The sequence below is a fragment of the Mesoplodon mirus genome (assembly GCF_964341445.2).
Source record: "Mesoplodon mirus genome assembly, chromosome: 10".
NCBI classification, from domain to species: Eukaryota; Metazoa; Chordata; class Mammalia; order Artiodactyla; family Ziphiidae; genus Mesoplodon; species Mesoplodon mirus.
The window spans coordinates 82,666,670-82,689,693 of record NC_138986.1 but is presented as its reverse complement, the minus strand read 5'-3'; the positions used below and the strand labels follow the sequence as shown (position 1 = coordinate 82,689,693).

Sequence of the window (23,024 nt, the reverse complement as noted above, 5' to 3'; positions counted from 1 at the left end):
ATTGGATACAATCCAGGTTTGTTTCCATAGCAACCATGAGTGAAAGGAAGAACTACGGTACAGGTATATCCTACACTTCAAAGAAGATGAAATTTCAAAAATAGCAGGGTAGGTGAATTCTGGGAGGAGGGGATTCTGATTCAATAGCCACCAAGAAATGTCTATGAATCTTTGACCAAGGACTACACGTTAAGTAATTTACTACACTGTCAGGCAGACAAATCATGAAGAAGCAATAACTTCCAGGATAAAATTTGACTGTTCCAGGAAACATAGTGCATTCAAATTTCCTACAAGGCTGAAAAACGTTTTTAAATCTAAAATTTGAGGATGATAGAATAACCATGTCCATTAAAAAGAAAAAAAAACAGGCTAGGGTCTTGCCACTGCTCTGTAATTGTGAAACTGTAATTTTTATAATTTACAATTTCTGTAACTTAAAAAGAAAACTCATTTAAAACCAACATTCTTATTATTTTCAAGTTGCCAGAACAAAAATTTGCAACCTCTTTCCACAGGAGGGAGTAAAGATGAGTTATGTAAGAGAGACAGAAGAAATGATATCTTATTGATCCATTCTGAGAAGGTAGCAAAGACCTGTCTAGAGAATAACCTAGAAAAAAGTTGTAAACTCTGGAAAAAAAGCAGGATAATAGAAACTGCTGAATATCAGTGTTTAATCTAAAGATACTAGTAAGGAAATTAACTATTTTTCCCTGAAAACCCAGTTGAGTCCCTCTAGTACTGATGAGAAGAGAGGCTTGGAGTAGAGCCAGGGTAGCAATTGGAAAGAGACACTTTGCATCACTGATTGCCTAAGCCTGAATGTGATGTAATGTAATCCACAGAAACAAAAGGTCTTTGGGGTCCTCAATAACTTTTAACAGCATAAGAAAGTTCTGAGATCAACAGGATTGAAAGCCACTGATCTGCGGCATTAAATCTTCTAAAAATACAGCAACAACTTGAGCCCAAGCCTACAGAAAATGAATAAAGAGAGAAGACATTGTGCCAGTCACATCATTTTAGGGTTTGAATAAAAATTAGAGCTTATTCTTCTATACAGAACTAATTTAGGGATGAGGAAACTGAGACCTAAAGCGTAAACAACTACCTAGAATTTTACATTGGAAAAAGCACCTATTGTTCTTGACCCTAAAGCAATTCTCTTTCAGTTATTCTACATTGTTTTATTTAAAATGTATATTTTTATTTAGCTTTAAATCAGCAATATTACATTGTTTTAATCAATATGAGTGACTAAAGGCAATAATTTTCTTGTTTATTTTGTAACATTTCACAGTTTTTTCAGATATATGCTTCTTTCTTTCATTTACAAAAATATTTTTAAAAGCAAGATAGAACACATATTTTTTGTTATACACCCAGTTTCATTAAGTTGCCACTAGTTGCACCTCTGCTAACATTATAACATATGGATGGACATTCAGAATGTTAGACACTCAAACTACTAGAGTAGTAGTAAGCATAATCCAACCAGTAGTAAGCATAATCTAAACAGTAGCAAGCATAATCTAACCATAATCTAATCTTCAGTAAGGCTAGAAAAACACCAATCCTATTCAGGAATTGTTTCAAGTGTGAAAAGCCCTTGACATTCCTTTACCACTTTATGTAAAGATGAGTCCTTTCCTTCTGGCCTCTTTATTTGTGGTAGCAGCTCTTCATTATTTTTTTTAAAGCAAAACAAAACAAAGCACACTCGTTATAGAAACCTGACCCCAATAAAATTCTGTAGATAATTGACCAGTATTTTTTTTTCTAAATTTGGAGATAAAGGAAAGAATGGGGATCCCTTTCTTGCCTGAGTTTCTATGTATTTGTTGTCCTCACTTGAGTCTCCATGTTTTAGAATCATTTAGTCCAACCCTTACTCAGTTGAGTTTCATCTCTAAGAAACAAGATGTTTTCAATTTGAAAACAAACAAACAAAAAAATATGATATAGACAGTCTCTTATTATGGTCTTCATAGGGAAATCAAATTTCACTCCCCTCTCCAACTTCACCAGAAACTTCCTTGTATGATAGACGGTCTCTTCTACTTTGTGCGTGTGTGTTTATGGGATGGATAATTTGAACAATTAGATAGACAGATTTTTTATGAAGGTTATTTTGAAGTGTTGAAACTATTGCTTCTCACTGGTATACAATAGATCTATGAAGACTTCAGTTTCTCCTCTCATCAGTTTTTCCTCAAATATTTCCTTTAAATAACATAATTTTCTATTATGTTTCTCATTTAAAACATCTTGTATAGGAAGATTCACGTCCAAATATTTTTTGGTAATAAGATAAGTGATCACTTTGTTTACCAGTATCAGTTTATAATTTTAAAAAGGTTTAATTTAATTGAATTTTCTGTAATACCACTTGAACTAGAGGACTTTAATAAAATTCTAAATGTCTTTCATGTTCAAGAGAAAGAACCTAGTCTTAACGGGATTGCCTTCACAACTAATGTACTAGCTATGAATTCAGCCTCGAACTTTCTATGTGAAGTGAGGTTGGGATCACAGGAAAAGAGGGGACACTTTTTTTTTTAATCTGAGTAAACTTTATTAAAGTTACTTTTCCAAAAAGTATATCAGTAAGTTTGGTAATGTAGCAACAAACTTGGGCTCAAACACCTTTGAAATTTTAAAAGTAATCTTCAATGATGCTGATCAGGAAATTGTTTCCTTGGTGGGATTACTTCCCCAGTTTCCAGAATTGTATCTCCTAGAAATATTCTTGGCTTCCTTTCAACGATGGCATATGGTTTTGTATTCATATGATATTTGAGATAATAATGAATAATCTAGACAGGGGCCAGTACATGAGTAACAGCAAAGAGGCTGTGTCAGTATGTCTTATAGATCACATTCTTCCAGGGGTCCCCGTCCTGCAAAAACTTATTCCAGAATTACTTCATAGACCACACCCTCCACCGGGGCAGCACCGGTTCACCCGGCGGTCGCCTTCGCAGCTCTCACAGCTGCTGAGGCCACAGTTTCTCGTGGGGCGTACACCCCGTGGCTGCTGATACCAAGGCAGTAGGATATGGCACGCTCCCGAGCTAGTGTCTTGTCACGCTAGCTCCCGCTCTGCAAAGCGACCTTGTAGGAAACCAGGGAGCAGCGTGCTGTTATAGAGGGGGTGCTTCTATCTAAGCTGAATGTAATTTCTTTGTTATGTCCAGGTTTCACAGGTTTATATAAAAGGAGATATTTAAACACATGACAATAAAATTATAAAGTATAGTAGAATCTGTGAAATAATGAACAAAGTTAAGTATTATATCCCTAACTCTATTTGCAGAAATTAAACGAATAGCTTCTTATTCATTGTGTCCAAATATTTTTTGTATCCTTAGTATGCTTATTCCAATGGAGTCAGAAGGCAAACTGGGGTGAGGCAGGGTACCATCTTGCTTCAATCTCCTTCAGTTTCATCTCGTAGCTTAAGATACTTCTCTCCTTACAAGTTGGTAGGCAGCATAAGGAATACTCTTTCCACAGCTTTCACTTCTTTGTCCATACTGTTGCTTTTTCCTCCACTTGGGTAGGTAAAATTGATCAGAATGTGACATTCATTTGTATGAATTAGCTTTCATTATGTATGGTACAGGTCAATGCTTACACAGGTCATGCATGCATCCATCCATTCTTGTTTTTTCTCTTGGACATGACAATATTCACATACAACAGCCCTTGTGCCCCTAGTCTCCAGGCAGGAGGACTTTCTGGGCAAGTTATACTCCCAGGCAGGCTGCATGGCAAGGAGGAGATGAATTTGGGGGTGAGACACTATTTTCCAGCTTCTCTACCTTCAACTTGAAGGTAAGTAGAATGCATTGAGCCTGGTTATCATGAGTTAAAGGTGGGAGGTCAGAGATATGGCTGTGATCTCCGATAATGCTTTCTGGCTTTGTCTGGAAACCTAACACTGTAATAGAGCCTATACTTGGATGTTTTTGTTTTTTTCTATTGAGATTCCGCTAGTGTTTAATAAAGACAGAAGGTAAGAGGAATATGTGATTGGACCCCTAATATCTAACCAAATTCGAGAGAAGACCAATTTTAAAAATCAGTTAAAATTCAAATTATTATTAAGTGATATAGAAGTCTAATTTGTTCAGATTAAAATGTGTCCATGGCATTTTAAACATATCATAATCAGAAGTTACTTTGGTTTTGAAAATCTGGCAGAACACAATTTTCTCTTTGCCTAGAGTAACAGGAAAATAACAATAGAACTAATATTTCCAATTTATATCTAGTGAACATTTTGATGTATAGAATAGCATTATATGTGCATTGATTCTTAGTCTATTTTGGCTTTAATGGAAAGAAAATAGGAATTTTCCTCTCCAATATGTAGTTGCTATTAAGGTTTCTTCAGTTAATTCATTTGTGTGTTAGGAAGCCTAATTATTGTGAGACTTGATACAAAGCAGTCGATATACTTGCTGTTCTGTGTGGTCTGAGCAGTATTAAATGGGTTTCTAGTAAATTACTGCTCATCAAACACAGACATCATTGTGGGCCTGGCGTTTCAGAGCTTCCATATTGCCAATCTGGAAAAACAACACTATCTTCTTCATATAAGAGCTAAATAATGAACAGAAAAGAGGAAGGCAAATATGATTTTAAAAACCATAAACTCAGTCTTTCCAGTTCAAATCAATTGTGAGGTGATGTCATGTGTGTTTAGGGCTGTATTGCTAAATCACATGGCTTTAGGAAGCTAATGTTTGATCTTGTGACTTTAAATATATACAAGATCCTGTCACCAGAAACATATCTTCCCTGTTATATTTCAGCCTCATAAATACTTTGGGAATGAGGAGACATAATTTTTAAAAAGTGGCAAATCCCCACTTAGGTTGTCCTAAATGAGACCAATTCAGTAATGAAATAAAATTATTAAAGTAATCAGGACATTGCTCACTTTATTTTAAAACATCTTAAAAATAGAGGTTAGCTTCACGGTGACAGAAGACACTCCCCTCGTCTCTCCTTTTCCATCTACAGCCAGTAGAATGGAAACAACTCTGCCCAACACAACATGATGCTAAGGAGGCCACACATCTGTGCATCTGAAGGTGAGTGGACTGGAACATACAAGAGGTGGTGCCCGCTGGGCCTCGATCCTGACCCCCTGGCCACAGTCCCGGATCCCCAAACCCCAAAGACTTGCTATCAGAAGCAAAGAGGCACACGTGACTCTGGCCCCTGGGACCCAGTGCCCATGGCCATGGGGACCTGGGCAGCAGCAGCAGGACTACGACCCTGGTCCTTCTTGGTGGGGTGGCGCCTGTGACTTTGGATTCCCATTGCAGTGGTGGTGCCCGAGAAAGAGACCCTGAACACAGTGGAGGCCCACACTATTCCAGCGCACCCAGGGGTGATGCTGGAGACAGCAGTGTCACCAGGAGAAGAAAGACACCAGGAACCCTGGAGTCACAATCAGTGATGATGAGGGCACCAGAGACACCTCGGGCAGAGGAGACCGAGGGTGGACTGTGCTGCTTCTCAAATAGAACCAGAGGAAGCACAGGGAAGAGAAACTGAAAAAAGTATGCTACAGTGACACCTACTGATACACAAAAGAAAAGGCTCTCATTACCAACCTGCTGAACTGCTTAAATCAAAGTTTAAAAAGCATTACCTAAAAGAAAGGTGTTCACTACTTCAGATGTACAAGAAGAGGAGCAACTAAATAAGCATCACACAAAAAGCATGATAACATTGTAACACAAGAAGAAAATGACAATTCTCCGGAAGCCAAAATTAAAGTCACAGAAGATTGTGATCTGATAGAGAATTCAAAATAGCTGTCTTGAAGAAACTCAGTGAGCTACAAGAAAGCTCAGAAACACAGTTTAATGAGCTCAGGAATAAAATTAATGAGCAGAAGGAATACTCTACCAAAGAGAGTGAAATTCTTAAAAAGGACCAAACAGAATTTCTGGAGCTGAAGAATTCAAAAAACAAGACAAATAATTCATTAGGAAATATTGGCAATAGAGTAGACCATATGGAAGAGAGAATTAATGAGTTTGAAGATAGAAGTCTAGAAATGATACAGGGAGAAGAGGAAAGAGAACCAAGATGCTTTGTTAAAATGAAAAAAAATTATTTGAGAACCACCCAACTCTATTAGGAAAGGCAACCTTAAGGTAATGGGTATCCCAGAAGAAAAAAGAGAGGGAGAAGGAAGAAAAGATTTATTTAAAGAAATAATAGCTGAGAATTTCCCAAACGTAGGAAGGAACTAGATATACAAGCTAGCTCCATGAAGCTAAGGGAAAACTTAATTACCTCAACATGGAAAGAGCTTTTTCAAGACACACTATATTAAAGTTGTCAGAAGTCTATGATAAAGAATTTTAAAAGCAACCAGGAAAAAATGGACAGTTACCTACAAAGGACCCCCATATCAGACAATCAACAGACTGCTCAGCAGAAACCCTACAGGCCAGGAGAGAATGGGATGACATTTACAAAATATTGAAAGACAAAAACTATCAGCCAAGAATACTCTCCAGCAAAGTTACCCTTCAGACATGAAGGAAAAATAAAGACCTTCTAGGACAAACAATAGCTGAGAGAGAGCATTACCACTAGACCTGCTTTACAGGAAATGTTGAAAGAAGCTCTTCTACCTGAAATGAAAAGGCAAAAATACACAAAACTGAGTAAGCTGATAAATAGACATTCAGAATGAGAAAACTGCAATTCTATATCAGAATAGATGGTTAAACATTTAATTATAGGATAAAGATTGAAGGGGAAAAAACAGTAAAATTAATTATAGGTACTTCAATTTGGTAATGAACTTACAACATTAAAAAAAGGTAATTTGAGACAAAAAAAAAAAAAAACATAAAAAAGGGAAGAGGAAAAGTAGGGAGCCCATACAGGCAAATGAAGATAAGATGCTATCAGCAGAAAATGGATGATTTTATCTATGTAATTTTTTTATACAAACCTTATGGTAACCATAAAACATATATCTAGAGTAGATATGCAAAACATAAAAAAGCAAGCGAAAAAACATCATAATAAACACCAACCCACGTGGCAGACAGAAACACAAGGAATAAGAAACATTGGAGATATAGAGCAATGAGAAAACAGAAGATTGAATGCCAGTACTAAGTTCTCATCTATCAGTAATCATCTTAAATATAAATGGAGTGAATTCACCAATCAGAAGATACACAGTGGCTGGATGGATTAAAAACCCAAGACTGACTGTATGCTGCCTTCAGGAGACTCACCTCAGCCCTAAAGACAAACATAGGCTTCAGATGAAGGCATGGAAAATGATACTCCAAACAAATGGCAGCCACACAAAAACACATGGGACCATACTCATGTCAGACAAAATAGACTTCAAGTCAAAAGAGGTAACAAGGGCTTCCCTGGTGGCGCAGTGGAGAGTCCGCCTGCCGATGCAGGGGACACGGGTTTGTGCCCCGGTCCAGGAAGATCCCACATGCTGCGGAGTGGCTGGGCCCATGAGCCATGGTCGCTGAGCCTGTGCGTCCAGAGCCTGTGCTCTGCTACGGGAGAGGCCACAGCAGTGAGAGGCCCACGTACTGCAAAAAAAAAAAAAAAAAAAAAAAAAAGAGGTAACAAGTGAAAGCTGGACATTATATGATAAAAGGGACAATCTATCAAGAAAACATAACATTTATTAATAAATATGCACCTCACACAGGAGCACCAAAATATCTAAAACAATTATTAACAGACCTAAAGGAAGAAAATGACAACAAAATAATAATAGGGGATTCATCTCTCCACTTACATCTGTGGATAGATCATCCAGAAAGCAAACAAGGCAAGAGTGGCCTTAAATGAAACGTTAGACTGGATGGATTTGATAGATCAGTACAGAACGTTCCCTCCAAATGCAACAGAATACACATTTTCCACAAGTGCCCATGGAATATTCTCAAGGATAGACCATATGTTGGGATACAAAACAAGTCTCAAGAAATTTACAAAGTTTGAAATTACAATATATTTTAAAATCACAGTGGTATGGAAGTAGAAGTCAAATGCAAGGAGAAAGCTGGAAAAATCACAAACATGTGGGGACTAAACCACATGCTACTGAACAACTATGGGGTCAACAAAAAAATCAAAGGAGAAATCAAAAATACATAAAGACAAATGAAAATGAAAATAAAACATATCAAAATATATGGGTTGCAGAAAAAACAGTACTGAGTGTCATTTGCCTGCTTTAAAAACATTGTGAAGTCTTCTTGGTCCAAGAGTGAAAGTGATACTCTTTAGCTCAGTATCTCAAGTCCCTTATGACCTACACAGTGAGAGCTGTCCATTCTCAACTCCCAAATTTCTCTTTCTTATCCTCACATGCCTTTTCTGCTTATCTTTCATGCCTGCACTTTTGCAAAACTTATCTCTGCCCCTAAGACCTTTTCCTGTTCTTCTGCCTACAAATGTTTATTCATGATTGAACACCATGTCAAATGTCACCTCTTCCTATGGAGACCTCTTCCCAAGTCTCCCAAAAAGTAGACCTCAGTGCTCTCACAGCCCTTCATAGCCTTGGTCTGTCTTGCTGGCTAACAGTGAGCTTTCTGGGAGCACTACTGAACACCTAGCATCCAGCACAGTCTCTGGCCCCCATAGTAGTCAGTCAATATTTCTTTGATAAATAAATGAAGAAAACATGTACTGCAATTTTTGAAGAAATATCTTGTTTCTTCATGTTAAATTCTTGCAAAACATTGCCATTTGGTTCCCTACACTGGGGCCACTCAGCATTATAATTGTCATTGATGAAACTTCCTAAAATGTAAGAGTAATTTTCAAATATATTAATTTTATAGAAGTCCTCTAAAACTTGAGAAAATAACCATAAAATCAAGAATGATAATAATGCTGAAGACTGAGAGAATTAATTTCAAGAATGTGGTTTTTCAGAGACCTAGTTGGATATAAAGACACAACTTGGCATATGTGAGGAGGGGATAGATACTAAGGACCATGACTGGGGTTATGATGATTCAGAGCCAAGGTAATTCTCTAGCTTGGGGAGTGATATGTCCTCAGTACCCCAAGTTTCTGTTTCAGGACAAGTGTTTGGTGGCCAAACAAACAGTTGGACATGCATTACAAGAGTTAGAAAGCCAAACTGGTGGCCTTGATCCTAAATACCTGGCTGGGGGAGTTACCTGTAAGACCAGTGAACTCTTTCTGAGAAACTCTTAGTAACATTCATTGGAACACTTAGATTCCATAGAAACAGTTTTATAAAAGCTTAAAAACAAGATTTTTTCTCAAGAAGCATCATCAGGTTCACACAAGAATGAGTAATCCTTGATTCAGACCCCCTAGAGTTTTATAACATAAAATTTTGAAAGGATGATTTGACCTGGAATTTTTCTTTTCTTCAAATCAAGCCAGTTTCCTCAGCCTTAGAAAACACATCCCAACGACTATCTGTCTTTGAAATGCTTAGTGTTCCTGCCAGGAGAATTTAACTGCAAAATGCTTTTACAGGTACCTGAAGAAATTGGCTCACTTTGTAAAATTATTTCACATTGGCTATTGAATTAAGTAAAATACCTAACAAAGGAAAAATAACAGTTTTGACAGAACATATATGTTTTATTTTGACATAATGAAATATCTTAAATGAATTTTTAAGTTTTTGATAATAAAATATCAGCAATCCAAAGGACATATTTGTGTTCTGACCTATTGTAGCAAGAGGAAGGATGTGAAATTCATCTAAAAGCAGTAACAGACCATTGAGAACTTACATTGCAGCTCAGATTTATGTCATGAGAAATCAGGCTTTGGTCTACTCTAAGAATAGTCTTGCCTACCTTTGTTCTTGCAATAATTTAAAATTCCTGTGGTGCAGAAATATCACAGATCTACTTTAAGCTTATTTAGTTTTAACCAAATTGGATTTTTTTCATCGTTTCAAAGACTGTTAATGGATCAATTAATGTTACAATTTTCCTGCTGGAATTCTGCGCAGGTTAAAAGAAAGCCATCAATAGCAGGGACCATTTTACCTGAAGTTGATTTACTCCTAATATAAGACTTAAACATGCACTGTCTTTTAATAAAAAGAGATATATAAATAAAAGACGGGTATTTTGAAAATTAGTGAATTGTTAATATGGGTACTGTTTGGTATTGTTTAGAAGCAAGCAAACAAACAAACATGCCACTGTGCTACCCATTTTCTTGGAAAAAATGCATTCAATCATAAGATATCAGTGTCTGGGTTTTTCTAAATTTCCAAGCAATGAATGAATAAATAAAAAGTTAAAATCTAGAATTTAATCTAGAATTTAAGATGGGGAAAAATTAGCTTTTGTTTTTGACATTGTCTTAAAATAATGAGAAATAAGGTCTACTTAAGCAAGCCACATAAAAAGAAATTCTGTCAATGTCAGTCTGTTATTTTAGCAACCTTAGTAAGCAAATTGAAGCTCTGCACAGTTAATGTAATCATTGTTATGCAATCAATAATGAAAATAGCCAAAACACTGACTAAACCTTGCCATGGCCAATTTAGTCCATCATCTTGACACAATCCCATTGGTTTTCCAAAACAGTTCTCTTTCGGATGGATGCTCTGAGAATGTAAAATAATCCATTTAAGGCTCTTGCAGTAACAATCGAACTCACTCTGCCTTTGACTTAAAAATATTTATGCATCTTCCAGTAACTCACTCCTAGGAGAAACTCACTTCTGTAAACAACAATCTGGGGCTAATCAATATAATAAACTTAACATCACCGTCCACTTGTAATATACATGATGAAGATATTTTAACAACCATTGCTACTTAGTTGTCTAAGAAATTCCTTTTCTGAGAAATACACATTGTTTGAATGTGTGATTAAACCTTTTAAAATCAGGGCATTTGATTAGCAAGGAAAAATAAAATCATTCCAATACAAATTTTAAGCCTATCTTTAAAGCTGCAAAAATTAACCAAGGCATGGATGCTAGCTTAAACGCAGCTTCATATTTATAACTTGGAGATTTTGTTGTACTTGGAGCATGTGTAAATTTGTTGTTGCTAGGAATTTATCAAAGAGTAAATAGGTAAGTGCAACGATGAAGGAAAATTGTGATCCCTCAAAATTAATAATATTTTGCAAGTGTCCTATTAAACAAAAGAGACCTAGAACATTTATTTTAATGAACTTATGTAATATAAAACATTTGGGATATAAATTCAAAATTATTGAACTACTAGATTTATATAATATGGGTAACAAGTATATCACTGACAATTGCAAATAAGGTGAAGCTTAAAATATGTATATAATTTTGGGATTGATTTTTATTACTTGAGACCTTAGCAGTTGTCATTAATAACTTTGGAAGAATTAGTATGGTGATCATTCTGTGCTTCCCAGATCCCCCTTCAGGAATAAAAAACAGACTTCTACAGTGGCTGCAAGTGCTGCTACAAAAAGGCCTCAGCTCTCAGCTTCCCACAGGTATGGCAGAGCTGCTTCAGCCAAGGTCAGGTCTCAGTCCCAGTGTAACACTCATTCACTGAAGTCTTTATTTGTCAACACCCCTTCCTTTCTAATGTTTGTACAAAGTCATCATAGATGGACTGAACCAGTCCTCTAGCCCAAGTGGGTACGATTCTGAAGTGTTATTCCAGCTTCAGAATTTCCCATATTTTTGACAGGGGCTTCCACTGAGACCACATAATGGCTCAACTTTGTTCCCTTTGTTTAGTCCTACTTTCCTTTGGAAGGTGTTGATCCTACTATCACCCCCTAATAAACCTCCTGCATAACCATCTCCTTATAGAGTCTGCTTCCCAGGCAACCCAACGTGTGAGACACAGATATTAAGACCATAAAATATCATAAAGCTCTTTTCCAACTCTGTAGCTACCTAATGTATTTTTGTACAGAAGAGTTGGGCTTAAAATATTAATATTATTGGTTATAAGAATGTGTAAAATAACATAAGAATAGTTCAAATAATAAGATTAACATGTTCACAATACTAATATCATAAAAACACTAGATAATATTTTATTTTATTCTACATCCTTATCTCAACCCTTCTTCCAAGGTCAAGCTGTGCTTCTGTGATACATGACCTATTTATAATCTACAATTCTAACTGGCTGTCAGTTTACTTTTCACTTGTTGGTTGCAATCAATAGAATTCTGATACTCATAAATGGAAAGGCGATCTACCATCCTCTATTGACTGCTCATTATCTTTAAAGGGAATTGATTGATTTTGATGTGCGTACAAGTAGTGTATATGTTCTATATCTTATTCACAACATTTCTTGACAGACGTTAAAAATAAAACTTGAGAACATCTGCTGCCAGTGTCCTTGTCCTCACGGTGAGCTACAGCCACACCCCACCTCTGCAGGGGACCCTCCAACACTATCAGGGAGAGAGACCTTCAAGATGGAAGAGGAGTACGATGTGGAGATCAACTTCCTCCACACAAATACATCAGAAATACATCTACATGTGGAACAACTCCTACAGAACACCTACTAAATGCTGGCAGAAGACCTCAGACTTCCTAAAAGTTTTTCTTTCTTCCTTTTTTTCTCCCTTTTCTTCTGAGCTGTGTGGCTGACAGGGTCTTATGTTCTGGCCAGGTGTCAGGCCTGTGCCTCTGAGGTGGGAGAGCCAAGTTCAGGACACTGGTCCACCAGAGACCTCCCAGCTCCATGTAATATAAAATGGTGAAAGCTCTCCCAGAGATCTCCATCTCAACGCTAAGACCCAGCTCCAGCCAATGACAAGCAAGCTATAGTGCTGGACACCCTATGCCAAACAACTAGCAAGACAGGAACAAAACCCCACCCATTAGCAGAGAGGCTGCCTAAGATCATAATAAGATCACAGACACCCTAAAGCACACCACCGGACATGGTCCTGCACACCAGAAAGAGAAGATCCAGCCTCATCCACCAGAACACAGGCACCACTACACTCCACTAGGAAACCTACACAACCCACTGAACCAATCTTAGCCACTGGGGACAGACACCAAAAACAACAGGAACTATGAACCTGTAGCCTGCAATATGGAGATCCCAAACACAGTAAGTTAAGCAAAATGGGAAGACACAGAAATGCGAAGCAGATGAAGAAGCAAAGTAAAAACACCACAGACCAAACAAATGAAGAGGAAATAGGCAGTCTACCTGAAAAAGAATCCAAAGAAATGATAGTAAAAATGATCCAAAATCTTGGAAATAAAATGGAGAAAATACAAGAAACGTTTAACAAGGACCCAGAAGAATGAAAGAGCAAACAAACCATGATGAGCAACCAATAAATGAAATTAAAAATTATCTAGAAGGAATCAATAGCAGAATAACTGAGGCAGAAGAACGGATAAGTGACCTGGAAGATAAAAGAGTGGAAATAACTACAGCAGAGCAGAATAAATAAAAAAGATTGAGGACAGTATCAGAGACCTCTGGGACAACATTAAACACAACAACATTCGAATTATAGGGGTACCTGAAGAAGAAGAGCAAAAGAAAGGGATTTAGAAAACATTTGAAGAGATTATAGATGAAAATTTCCCTAATATGGGAAAGGAAATAGTCAATCAAGTCCAGGAAGCACAGAGAGTCCCATACAGGATAAATCCAAGGAGAAACATGCCAAGACACATATTAATCAAACTCTCAAAATTAAATACAAAGAAAAAAATTAAAATCAGCAAGGGAAAACAACAAATAACATACAAGGGAATCCCCATACCATTAACAGCTGAGCTTTCAGCAGAAACTCTGTAAGCTAGGAGGGAGTGGCAGAACATATTTAAAATGATGAAGGAGAAAAACCTTCAACAAAGATTAATCTACCCAGATTCAACAGAGAAATTAAAATCTTTACAGACAAGTAAAAGCTAAGAGAATTCAGCACCAACAAACCAGCTTTACAACAAGTGCTAAAGGAACTTTTCTAGGCAGGAAACACAAGAGAAGGAAAAGAGCTACAATAACAAACCCAAAACAATTAAGAAAATAGTAATAGGAACATACATATCGATAACAACCTTAAATGTAAATAGATTAAACGTTCCAACCGAAAGACATAGACTAGCTGAATGGATACAAAAACAAGACCCATATATATGCTGTCTACAAGAGACCCACTTCAGACCTAGGGACACATACAGACTGAAAGTGAGGGGATGGAAAAGATATTCCATGCAAACGGAAATCAAAAGGAAGCTGGAATAGCAATTGTCATATCAGACAAAATAGACTTGAAAATAAAGACTATTACAAGAGACAAAGAAGGACACTACATAATAATCAACAGATCAATCCAAGAAGAAGATATAACAATTGTAAATATTTATGCACCCAAAAAAGGAGCACCTGAATACATAAGGCAAATGCTAACAGCCATAAAAGGGGAAATCGACAGTAACACAATCATAGTAGGGGACTTTAACACCCCACTTTCATTAATGGACAGATCATCTAAAATGAAAATAAATAAGGAAACACAAGCTTTAAATGATACATTAAACAAGATGGAGTTAATTGATATTTATAGGACATTCCATCCAAAAACAACAGAATACATTTTCTTCTCAAGTGTTCATGAAACATTGTCCAGGGTAGATCATATATTTGGTCACAAATCAAGCCTTGATAAATTTAAGAAAATTGAAATTGTATCAAGTTTCTTTTCCAACCACAGTGAGACTAGATATCAATTACAGGAAAAAATCTGTAAAAAAAACAAACACACGGAGGCTAAACAATACAGTACTTAATAACTAAGTGATCCCTAAAGAAATCAAAGAGAGAGTGGCATGGACATATATACACCAACAAATGTAAAATAGCTAGCTAGTGGGAAGCAGCCACATAGCACAGGGAGATCAGCTTGGTGCTTTGTGGCCACCTAGAGAGGTGGGATAGGGAGGGTGGAAGGGAGGCTCAAGAGGGAGGATCTATGGGGATATATGTATATGTATAGCTGATTCACTTTGTTTTAAAGCAGAACCTAACACACCATTGTAAAGCAGTTATACTCCTATAAAGATGTGTAAATAAATAAATAAATGAAACTCTCCTTACGGGCCCATAACCTTACAAATCAATTTCTAAAGTACATGTAGATAGCATATATCCTTTACTTGCAGTAGATAAAATTACACCATAACTTATATAATTAATTTTTATAAAAAGTTTATTTAATAACCATAGCTATGTGGCTTACATATAGGTTAATATATTTTAGTGTCAACCCTCTTCCTAAGGAAACTCCTCTGACTCAGCATCACTGCACTAACCAATTGCACCCTGAATTCTAAGCTGGCAATGCCATTATCTTTTTCTTGGCCCTCCAGAATTAAGAAAGGTAGAGTCTGTTTAGTCAGATGCTGGTAGATACTTGAGCTAAATGCATGCTGGGTTGAAACTAGAGTTGACCACCATCTTGGTAGAGGAGGCTGTGGAAACCCTGCAGCAGAGATTCTGAGTGAGTAGCTGAGCTCTGGGGTGACGGTACTCTTCGGCGGATACAGAGGTCCCTGGGCCATCTTTACTTCCTCTGACCTTATGCCTGACTGCTCCTCTTTTCTAGGGTGTCGGTCTATCTTTACTAAACTCTTTTACTGCAATTACTTGGAGTAGGTTTCTCTTTTTGGTGGCCAACCATGGGCTGAAAAATGTAAATTACAAAATGAAGTTGACTGATAATGACCTTAGGCGAAATATGTATGATAATTTATATTATTATGCCATAACACTTGTTATCTTAAGGTGATATACAATTTAATTCCCTGCTGTTCCAAATTGTGTAAATTATGTAGTTTCAAAGAATCTGATAACTTTTAACACTCCATCCTCAGCTGTGTCCTCCAGAGATTCAACTTTGAATGCAGTTTTTTTTTTTTTTTTTTAGATGTTGGGGGTAGGAATTTATTAATTAATTAATTTATTTTTGATGTGTTGGGTCTTCGTTTCTGTGCAAGGGCTTCCTCTAGTTGTGGCAAGTGGGGGCCACTCTTCATCGTGGTGTGTGGGCCTCTCACTATCGCAGCCTCTCTTGTTGCAGAGCACAGGCTCCAGACGCGCAAGCTCAGTAGTTGTGGCTCATGGGATTAGTTGCTCCGTGGCATATGGGATCCTCCCAGACAAGGGCTCGAACCCGTGTCCCCTGCATTAGCAGGCAGATTCTCAACCACTGCGCCACCAAGGAAGCCCCTGAATGCAGTTTTATATTCTGGCTAATGTATCTCCTCACACCACAGGTCAAAGGAAACTATTGGGTGTGGCTATTTCACATTTACCTTCATCTCTTGTAAACATTTAAAAAAATAAAAGTAGTAATTTTTGTCAATTTGTTCTAATTTATAATTAGACAAAAATTAAGAAAACTCATACAGGATGTTCTGGGGCAAAAAAAAAAAGAAAAAATGATGTTGAATTTAGCTAACAAATTAGATTTATTTATGTTCATCATTTTATTCAATTTATTCTTATCATAAATTATTTCATTCAATGTGAACTTTCTCTTTCACTAATTCTTTTTTTTTCTTTAATAAATCTTTCACTGATTCTTGAGCTTGCTTTATCTAAAAACTGCTGATTTGCTGTCATCAACAAAATTTCAAAATATCAAGTTACCCTGCACAACATCTCCGCTGCAAAAGAGAAAAACCACTGAGAGCATCCTACCTCCTCAGAGGCCTTTGCAAAGATCTCTGCATTTTAGATGAATTAAGCAGATATTCAAACTGGAGGAAACAGCACATTTCTAATACACACAGTAGCTGTGATTTGTTCATCTTTTTAGCAAAACACTACGTATTGTTACATAGCAAACAAAAAGCTCTGAAGATTGAAGGCTTGGACATTTTGATTTGTGAGGAGAGACCAGAGGATTATAAAGCTCTCTGAGTCCAGGGGGATTTTCAGGAGTTTATGCAAGGGTCATACATTTATGTACAAAGATAGAAACCACAAATATGACAAAGAGCTGAGGGTTGTGAGAAGATTATTCTGGCTTGACTCAAAAACATGAAGCCAGGACACTAAAGTTATGTAAAGCTTTCACTCCTGAATTGGGGCAGTACATTCAATTGTACAGGCATGGCATGGCAACCAAGAAGCCAAGCGCATGTTAAAAACAAAAATGAAATCAGATCCAGACAGTTGTTGGCCAAAACACAACATGATCTACAAGTGTGAAAGCTGATCAGGGGTTTTCTGGTTAACCATGGAAATTTCCTGTCCAGTTGAAATAGTGTATGCAAAAGCCAAGAGGCATGAAACATAAGGCAGAGCTCAGGGTGTCAGTGAGACTCTGTTTGGAGAGCAGATTTGTTGAGTGGAGTTTGGAGAAATGAAGTCAGATATAAATTCACTCATCAGATTGTAAATGGCCTTACCCTCTATGCTTATTTTGCCTTCATATCAAAAGTTATTGGATATGATTGAAAGTTTTGCTTTAATTGAAATAAAGTTGATATACAATATTATGTTAGCATCAGGTGTACTACATAGTGAATTAACATTTGCATACATTACAAAATGATCATCACGATAAGTCTAGTAACGGTCTATTCCCATACAAATTTATTACAACATTATTGACCACATTCGTTATGCTGTATATTGCATCCCCACGGCCAGGGATTTGTACCTCAATCTCCTTCACCTATCTCACCTTCACCCCAACCCACCACTGAAAGTTTTTCAGTGTGATAGTGGAGCATGATTAGTTTTCCCAAATAGAAGACTCATTAAACTAGGAAGGGTGTAGATAATAAGAGTTCAGTTTTAAGGCTGCTGTTGTAACAGGATGAGTAGAAAATGAAGAGGATCTGAATTTTGAGAAAAGAGGGGGATGTAAGAGATAAAAAAAGGTAGAGCAAATGTAACCTGATTATCCTAAACTGGCTATTTGGGAGAAAGGAAGCCATAGATACCAGAACATAAGAGCAGAAGCCACTTGCGTTCAAAAACTGTCCTCAGAACTTATAAGCTTTACAACTTTGTTTTCCTCTGCACTTCAGCTTCCTAATCTGTAAAATTTTGTAATAATAATTTCAGAACTATCTTATAGAGTATTGTAAGGACAAATCAAATCAAAATTTGTAAATCACTTAGAATACTTCCTACATTAATACATGTTAGCATAGCTGTTTTTATGAAAGATAATAAATGCTGTCCTACGTGGAAGATAGAGAGGTATGAAAACTGCCACAAATAAAAATGGAGAATGCAAGTATCTTTTTTAAAAGTGTGTATTTGACGCACCTCCATTTATACCCAGTGCCTTTGTCTGTATGTATGTCATTACTACTCTCGTTTAAGTAGGCTGGAAAACTTACAGTTGATTTGATTCATCTCTCTTCTTCTACCTTTGCTAAAATAATTACTAATATTTCTTATTTTGAAAACAGACAAATCACCCTCATCAGTCACTCTTTTACGTGGCACTTCCACAGCTCAGTCCAAGTTGTCCTTGGGATGTGCCCAGGTTAATGGCGTAGTTCTGAGCTGCTTTGCTTACCTATCACATCTGCCCATTATGAGACTTAATGTACAGGTCCTTTCAGTATGTCACCCCTTTGCCTAAACTGTTCAGTGTAATCTATTACTTATGCAATGCCTTCATCCCTCTATTTTTCCTTCTCCCATCCTTTTGCTCATCCCACTCTTGCCTGTGGGTTCTTTGTTGCCTTGTAATCACACTGTGCCATCCTGCTTCTGAGACCATGTTTTTCTGCTTGCCTGGAATGCTTTTTGTAACTCCTTATCCATGTAAAATATCCGCATTCTATTTCATGTTGCTATATTTTCAAGACAGTATTTGAAGGAAACATAAAATTCTGATATCATCTATGACTCAGAAACTGTATTATTAAATCTTCCAGCAGACGGGCTTCCCTGGTGGGGCAGTGGTTGAGGGGATGCGGGTTCGTGCCCCAGTCTGGGAGGATCCCACATTCCGTGGAGCAGCTGGGCCCGTGAGCCATGGCCTCTGGGTCTGTGCGTCCAGAGCCTGTGCTCCGCAGCAGGAGAGGCCACAGCAGTGGGGGGACCGCATACCGCAAAACAAACAAACAACAAAAAAAACAAAACAAACAAACAAACAAAAATCTTCCAGCAGAAATTTAATTAAGTTTACTGAAATGACAGACATATTTAGAGATGTTTACTCATTAAAACTAGGGAATCATTAATGATACATGTGTACAAAAGAAAAAGAAAAATATAAGAAACAACAGGTATTCAAGGAAAGAAAAGGTTTAATGCATGATTATATTTGTCTTGTTTACATTGCTCATTTCAATTCATGCAACTTGGCCCATTCTACTGTTTCTCTCCCCTACAATTAGTCATCCTACAGTTCTACAAAGTAAAGAAGGAAATGCTAAAGCCACAGAACAAAACATTGCCTTATTTTATTTTTGGCTGCATTAGGTCTTTGTTGCTGTGCTTTCTCTAGGAAATCATTCATATTGTATGTTGGAAAACAGACCCTGTGAAGACAAAAATATAATATTCATGAGAAATAGAGTGGAATTAGTGTTTGTGGCCACATACTCCAAGTTTAAGGGTGGTGATCTTTCCAATCCAGTTACACTAGGAGGAATCAGAGATGGGAAGGAACTAAAGGCTGTAGGCAGAGCCAAGCCCCAGTCAGGGACAGGTTTTTCCCTTTACTCACTGACTCATTCACTCATTCCACTAATAACAACTAATAATTTAGCACTTGGTTTCTATTAAGTGCTGAGTATGAGAGAAAAAAAAGTGAATAAAAGGAACTCAGAGTAGAATGGCAGAAACAGAGCAGATAGGGAAGCAGGAAACTATATAACTACGTGGTTTATAGTATAGGAAAGAAGACAACGATCCTGGAAGCAGTACATTTTGCCTGGGAAATCAGGAAAGATCTCTCAAAGAGACCAGGAGGTGAAAGCCTGGACTATATAGTATAGAAAATAATGAACTAACTCAAGAGGATTTTAATCAAGTGAGTGCCACAAGCAGATTTCATGAAAAAATAAAAAAATATTTAAAAAAAAACAGAAAAAAAGGGGGGAAAAATGATAACTTTGGCTGCTCTGTGGACAGTGAGTTGAGGAGAGACAGGCAAGTGATTCAGTCCCAAGAGACCAGTGACAGGCAATTTTCTTCCTTTGTGACTAACAGGACTACCAGGATAGAATGCATGGAAATATATTCTATTCAGAAATTAAGTTTTGTACATTGAATGCAGGAAATCATATTTGTTACATGTGAGTCTTTCCAGAACTATGTGAACAGGAAAAAGATTTAACACCACTGAATTCTGGTGAAGATTCTCTCAGCCATGTGTCTCACAAATAAGCTGAAATAGTACCTTCTTTCAGTGGAAACTGACCCCTCTGGCAACTGTGGGCTTCCCAGTATCCTGACCCTGATCACAGATCCCTTGAGCTGTGGAGAAGAAGGCTCTGGAAAGAAGAAAAAAAAAACTCTTCTTCCAAAACCTCCTGGAGAGAGAGATGAATGTTAAGTTTAGGGACAAGAGGAGTTCTTCCAGTCATCTCTGATGGCACATTGACTCTGGTTGGATTGTTGAGATCTGCTTTGGTAAAGACAGACGGTGATGGTATGAAAGACCTGGCCTCATAAACAACATAGGGTCACTGCAGAGGTCTGGTGGTCTTGGAAAGATAGCAAGAGGATGGAGAGAGATTCTCAAAGATGTTGATGCATGTACACCGTACCTAATATAATTTTCTTTCAATGGAATAGTATTCTTTTAGCCAAATGTCCTATATTTCTATCATAAAGTAGACTCTTCTTTTTAAATTTGGGTTTTTATTTTCTTGCAATTTAGTCAATAGTTTGGCTTTTGCCTGTTCTTATTTATATCCCTTCCTCCCTTTTCCAGTTGTGAGCAGATTTTCCCTTTTTATGGGCTTCTGGAAAGTCCCTCTGGATGACTTCTTACATTTAATTATTTTGATTTGCAGCTCTGCTGTTTAGTTTTTATATTCCTTCTTGTTTAGAGTCATACCTGCTGCAGTTTGGTACTTTATTAGCTGTTTATTTTTAAGTGATAAAGTCTCTGAATAAGAAATAAAAATTTAAAACAAAAAGAAAGAAACACCTCTCTTCCTTTTTGTCTTTCAGTACTCCTAGTAGTCCTCTCAGCACAGATGAATTAGCATGGCAAAATATTTTCTTTATAGAAATTACAACTTTGGAATGCTCTACGTGCTCTCTCCTAGTCTACTAATATTTTCCAAGTCTCTTTCCAATGCCTCTTTAATTTGCTTGCACTTTGACATTACCAGACAGGAGAGAAAGTCGTCTCCATTTTATTTAGAAAGAGATTAGACAATGTGCAACCTAAGCAAATATGTTCACAGTTTTCTTCAGAAATTTATAGTATATTATTATAAATGGACCACGGAAATATAAAATCTGAATTTAAAATACTTTTTGCTAAATGGATGTCAACCCTGGTTAAGGATTATTAAATTCAAATTTATGAGACCCTGGTATCTGGTGGTCAGAAAATTGAGCTTTTCTGTATATGCATATGTGTGTGCATGTATGAGTGTGTCTGTGTGAGTGTGTTGACTGTACCCAAAAATGTGCATATTTCCAAAATGTAAATAAATCCATTTATAATTTATCCAAAATAGAAAAATGTTTGCCAACATATTAGAAGTATAAAAATCTACTGTACAAATTCTAATATAAAATCCACTAACTTATATATTTTTTAAATTTTAGTCATTTGTTAATGCAATATATCTTCTCTCACCTTAAATTAATAGACTACTATCACTTAATTAATATTCCAGTGATACTTCTAAAAATTTACTAAGTAAAAGGGCAAATGCGAACCATTTATTTCCTTACTAGAATTTTCAGGCTTTAGCTTCTAATGTTTATATTTTTATGTACCACTGGTCGCATATTGTGTTATCTCCTTAGAAGGGTTGTTTCCTTTCTGGATTCGTGATTAATCTTTGGAGTACACATGCATCACAAAGGAGGCTGACTAATGAATGGCATAATGACAGTGGCACTAACACATTTTGGCAAGTCAGATAAGGCAGTCTTCCAGCAAAGCTATTAATGTCAGAACTAATATAGTTCTAAGAGAATTTTGTTAATTATTAGAATGTTTATCCATTTAAAATGTCTCTGTCCCTCTCTAGCATGAGGTGAAATTAAGAAGTGAACAATAATGACACTTCCTTCCCACAAAATGGGAATCTGGGGTCCTGGATAAGTTGAAATTTAGGGAGCCTGGCCAAGATAAGTGGGCTGGAGTAGCCAGTGCTGCAGAAACCAAGGGAGCAAATAATAATAATAATAATAATAATAATAATAATAATAATAATAATAATAATAATAATGTCATTTGCAGCAACATAGATGGACCTAGAGATTGTCATATTGAGTGAAGTAAGTCAGACACAGAAAGACAAATATCATATGATGTCGCTTATATGTCGAATCTAAAAAAAAAAATGGTACAAATGAACTTATTTACAAAACAGAGGTAGAGTCACGGATGTAGAACACAAACTTATGGTTACCAGGGTATAAGGGGGGGAGGGATAAATTGGGAGATTGACATATACACACACTGTACATACATATACACACTATATGTAAAATAGGTAACTAATAAGAACCTGTACAGGGAACTCTACTCAACATTCTGTAATGGCCTACATGGGAAAAAAATCAAAAAAAAAAAAAAAGAGTTAGGGTGACTCACAAACTGGAGAACACTTATACCACAGAAGTCCACTCACTGGAGTGAAGGTTCTGAGCCCCATTTAAGGCTTCTAAACCAGGGGGTCTGGCAACAGGAGGAGGAATTCCAAGAGAATCAGACTTTGAAGGCAAGCAGGAGTTGATTGCATAACTTTGACAAGACTGGGAGAAACAGAGACTCCACTCTTCGAGGGAAAAGTAGTGTGTGCATTGGGACCCAGGGGAAGGAGGAGT

General features: G+C 36.9%; 1 pseudogene across 1 annotated transcript; it reads right to left on the bottom strand.

Annotated features, from left to right (window-relative positions):
• Positions 1-2,628: 2,628 nt before the first annotated feature.
• LOC309810901 (NADH dehydrogenase [ubiquinone] 1 beta subcomplex subunit 6-like) lies at positions 2,629-15,586 on the bottom strand (annotated as a pseudogene). The gene is made up of 3 exons: positions 15,319-15,586; positions 2,883-3,040; positions 2,629-2,819 (listed from the first exon to the last, which is right to left on the bottom strand). The product of its transcript is annotated as an NADH dehydrogenase [ubiquinone] 1 beta subcomplex subunit 6-like (transcript).
• Positions 15,587-23,024: the final 7,438 nt, after the last annotated feature.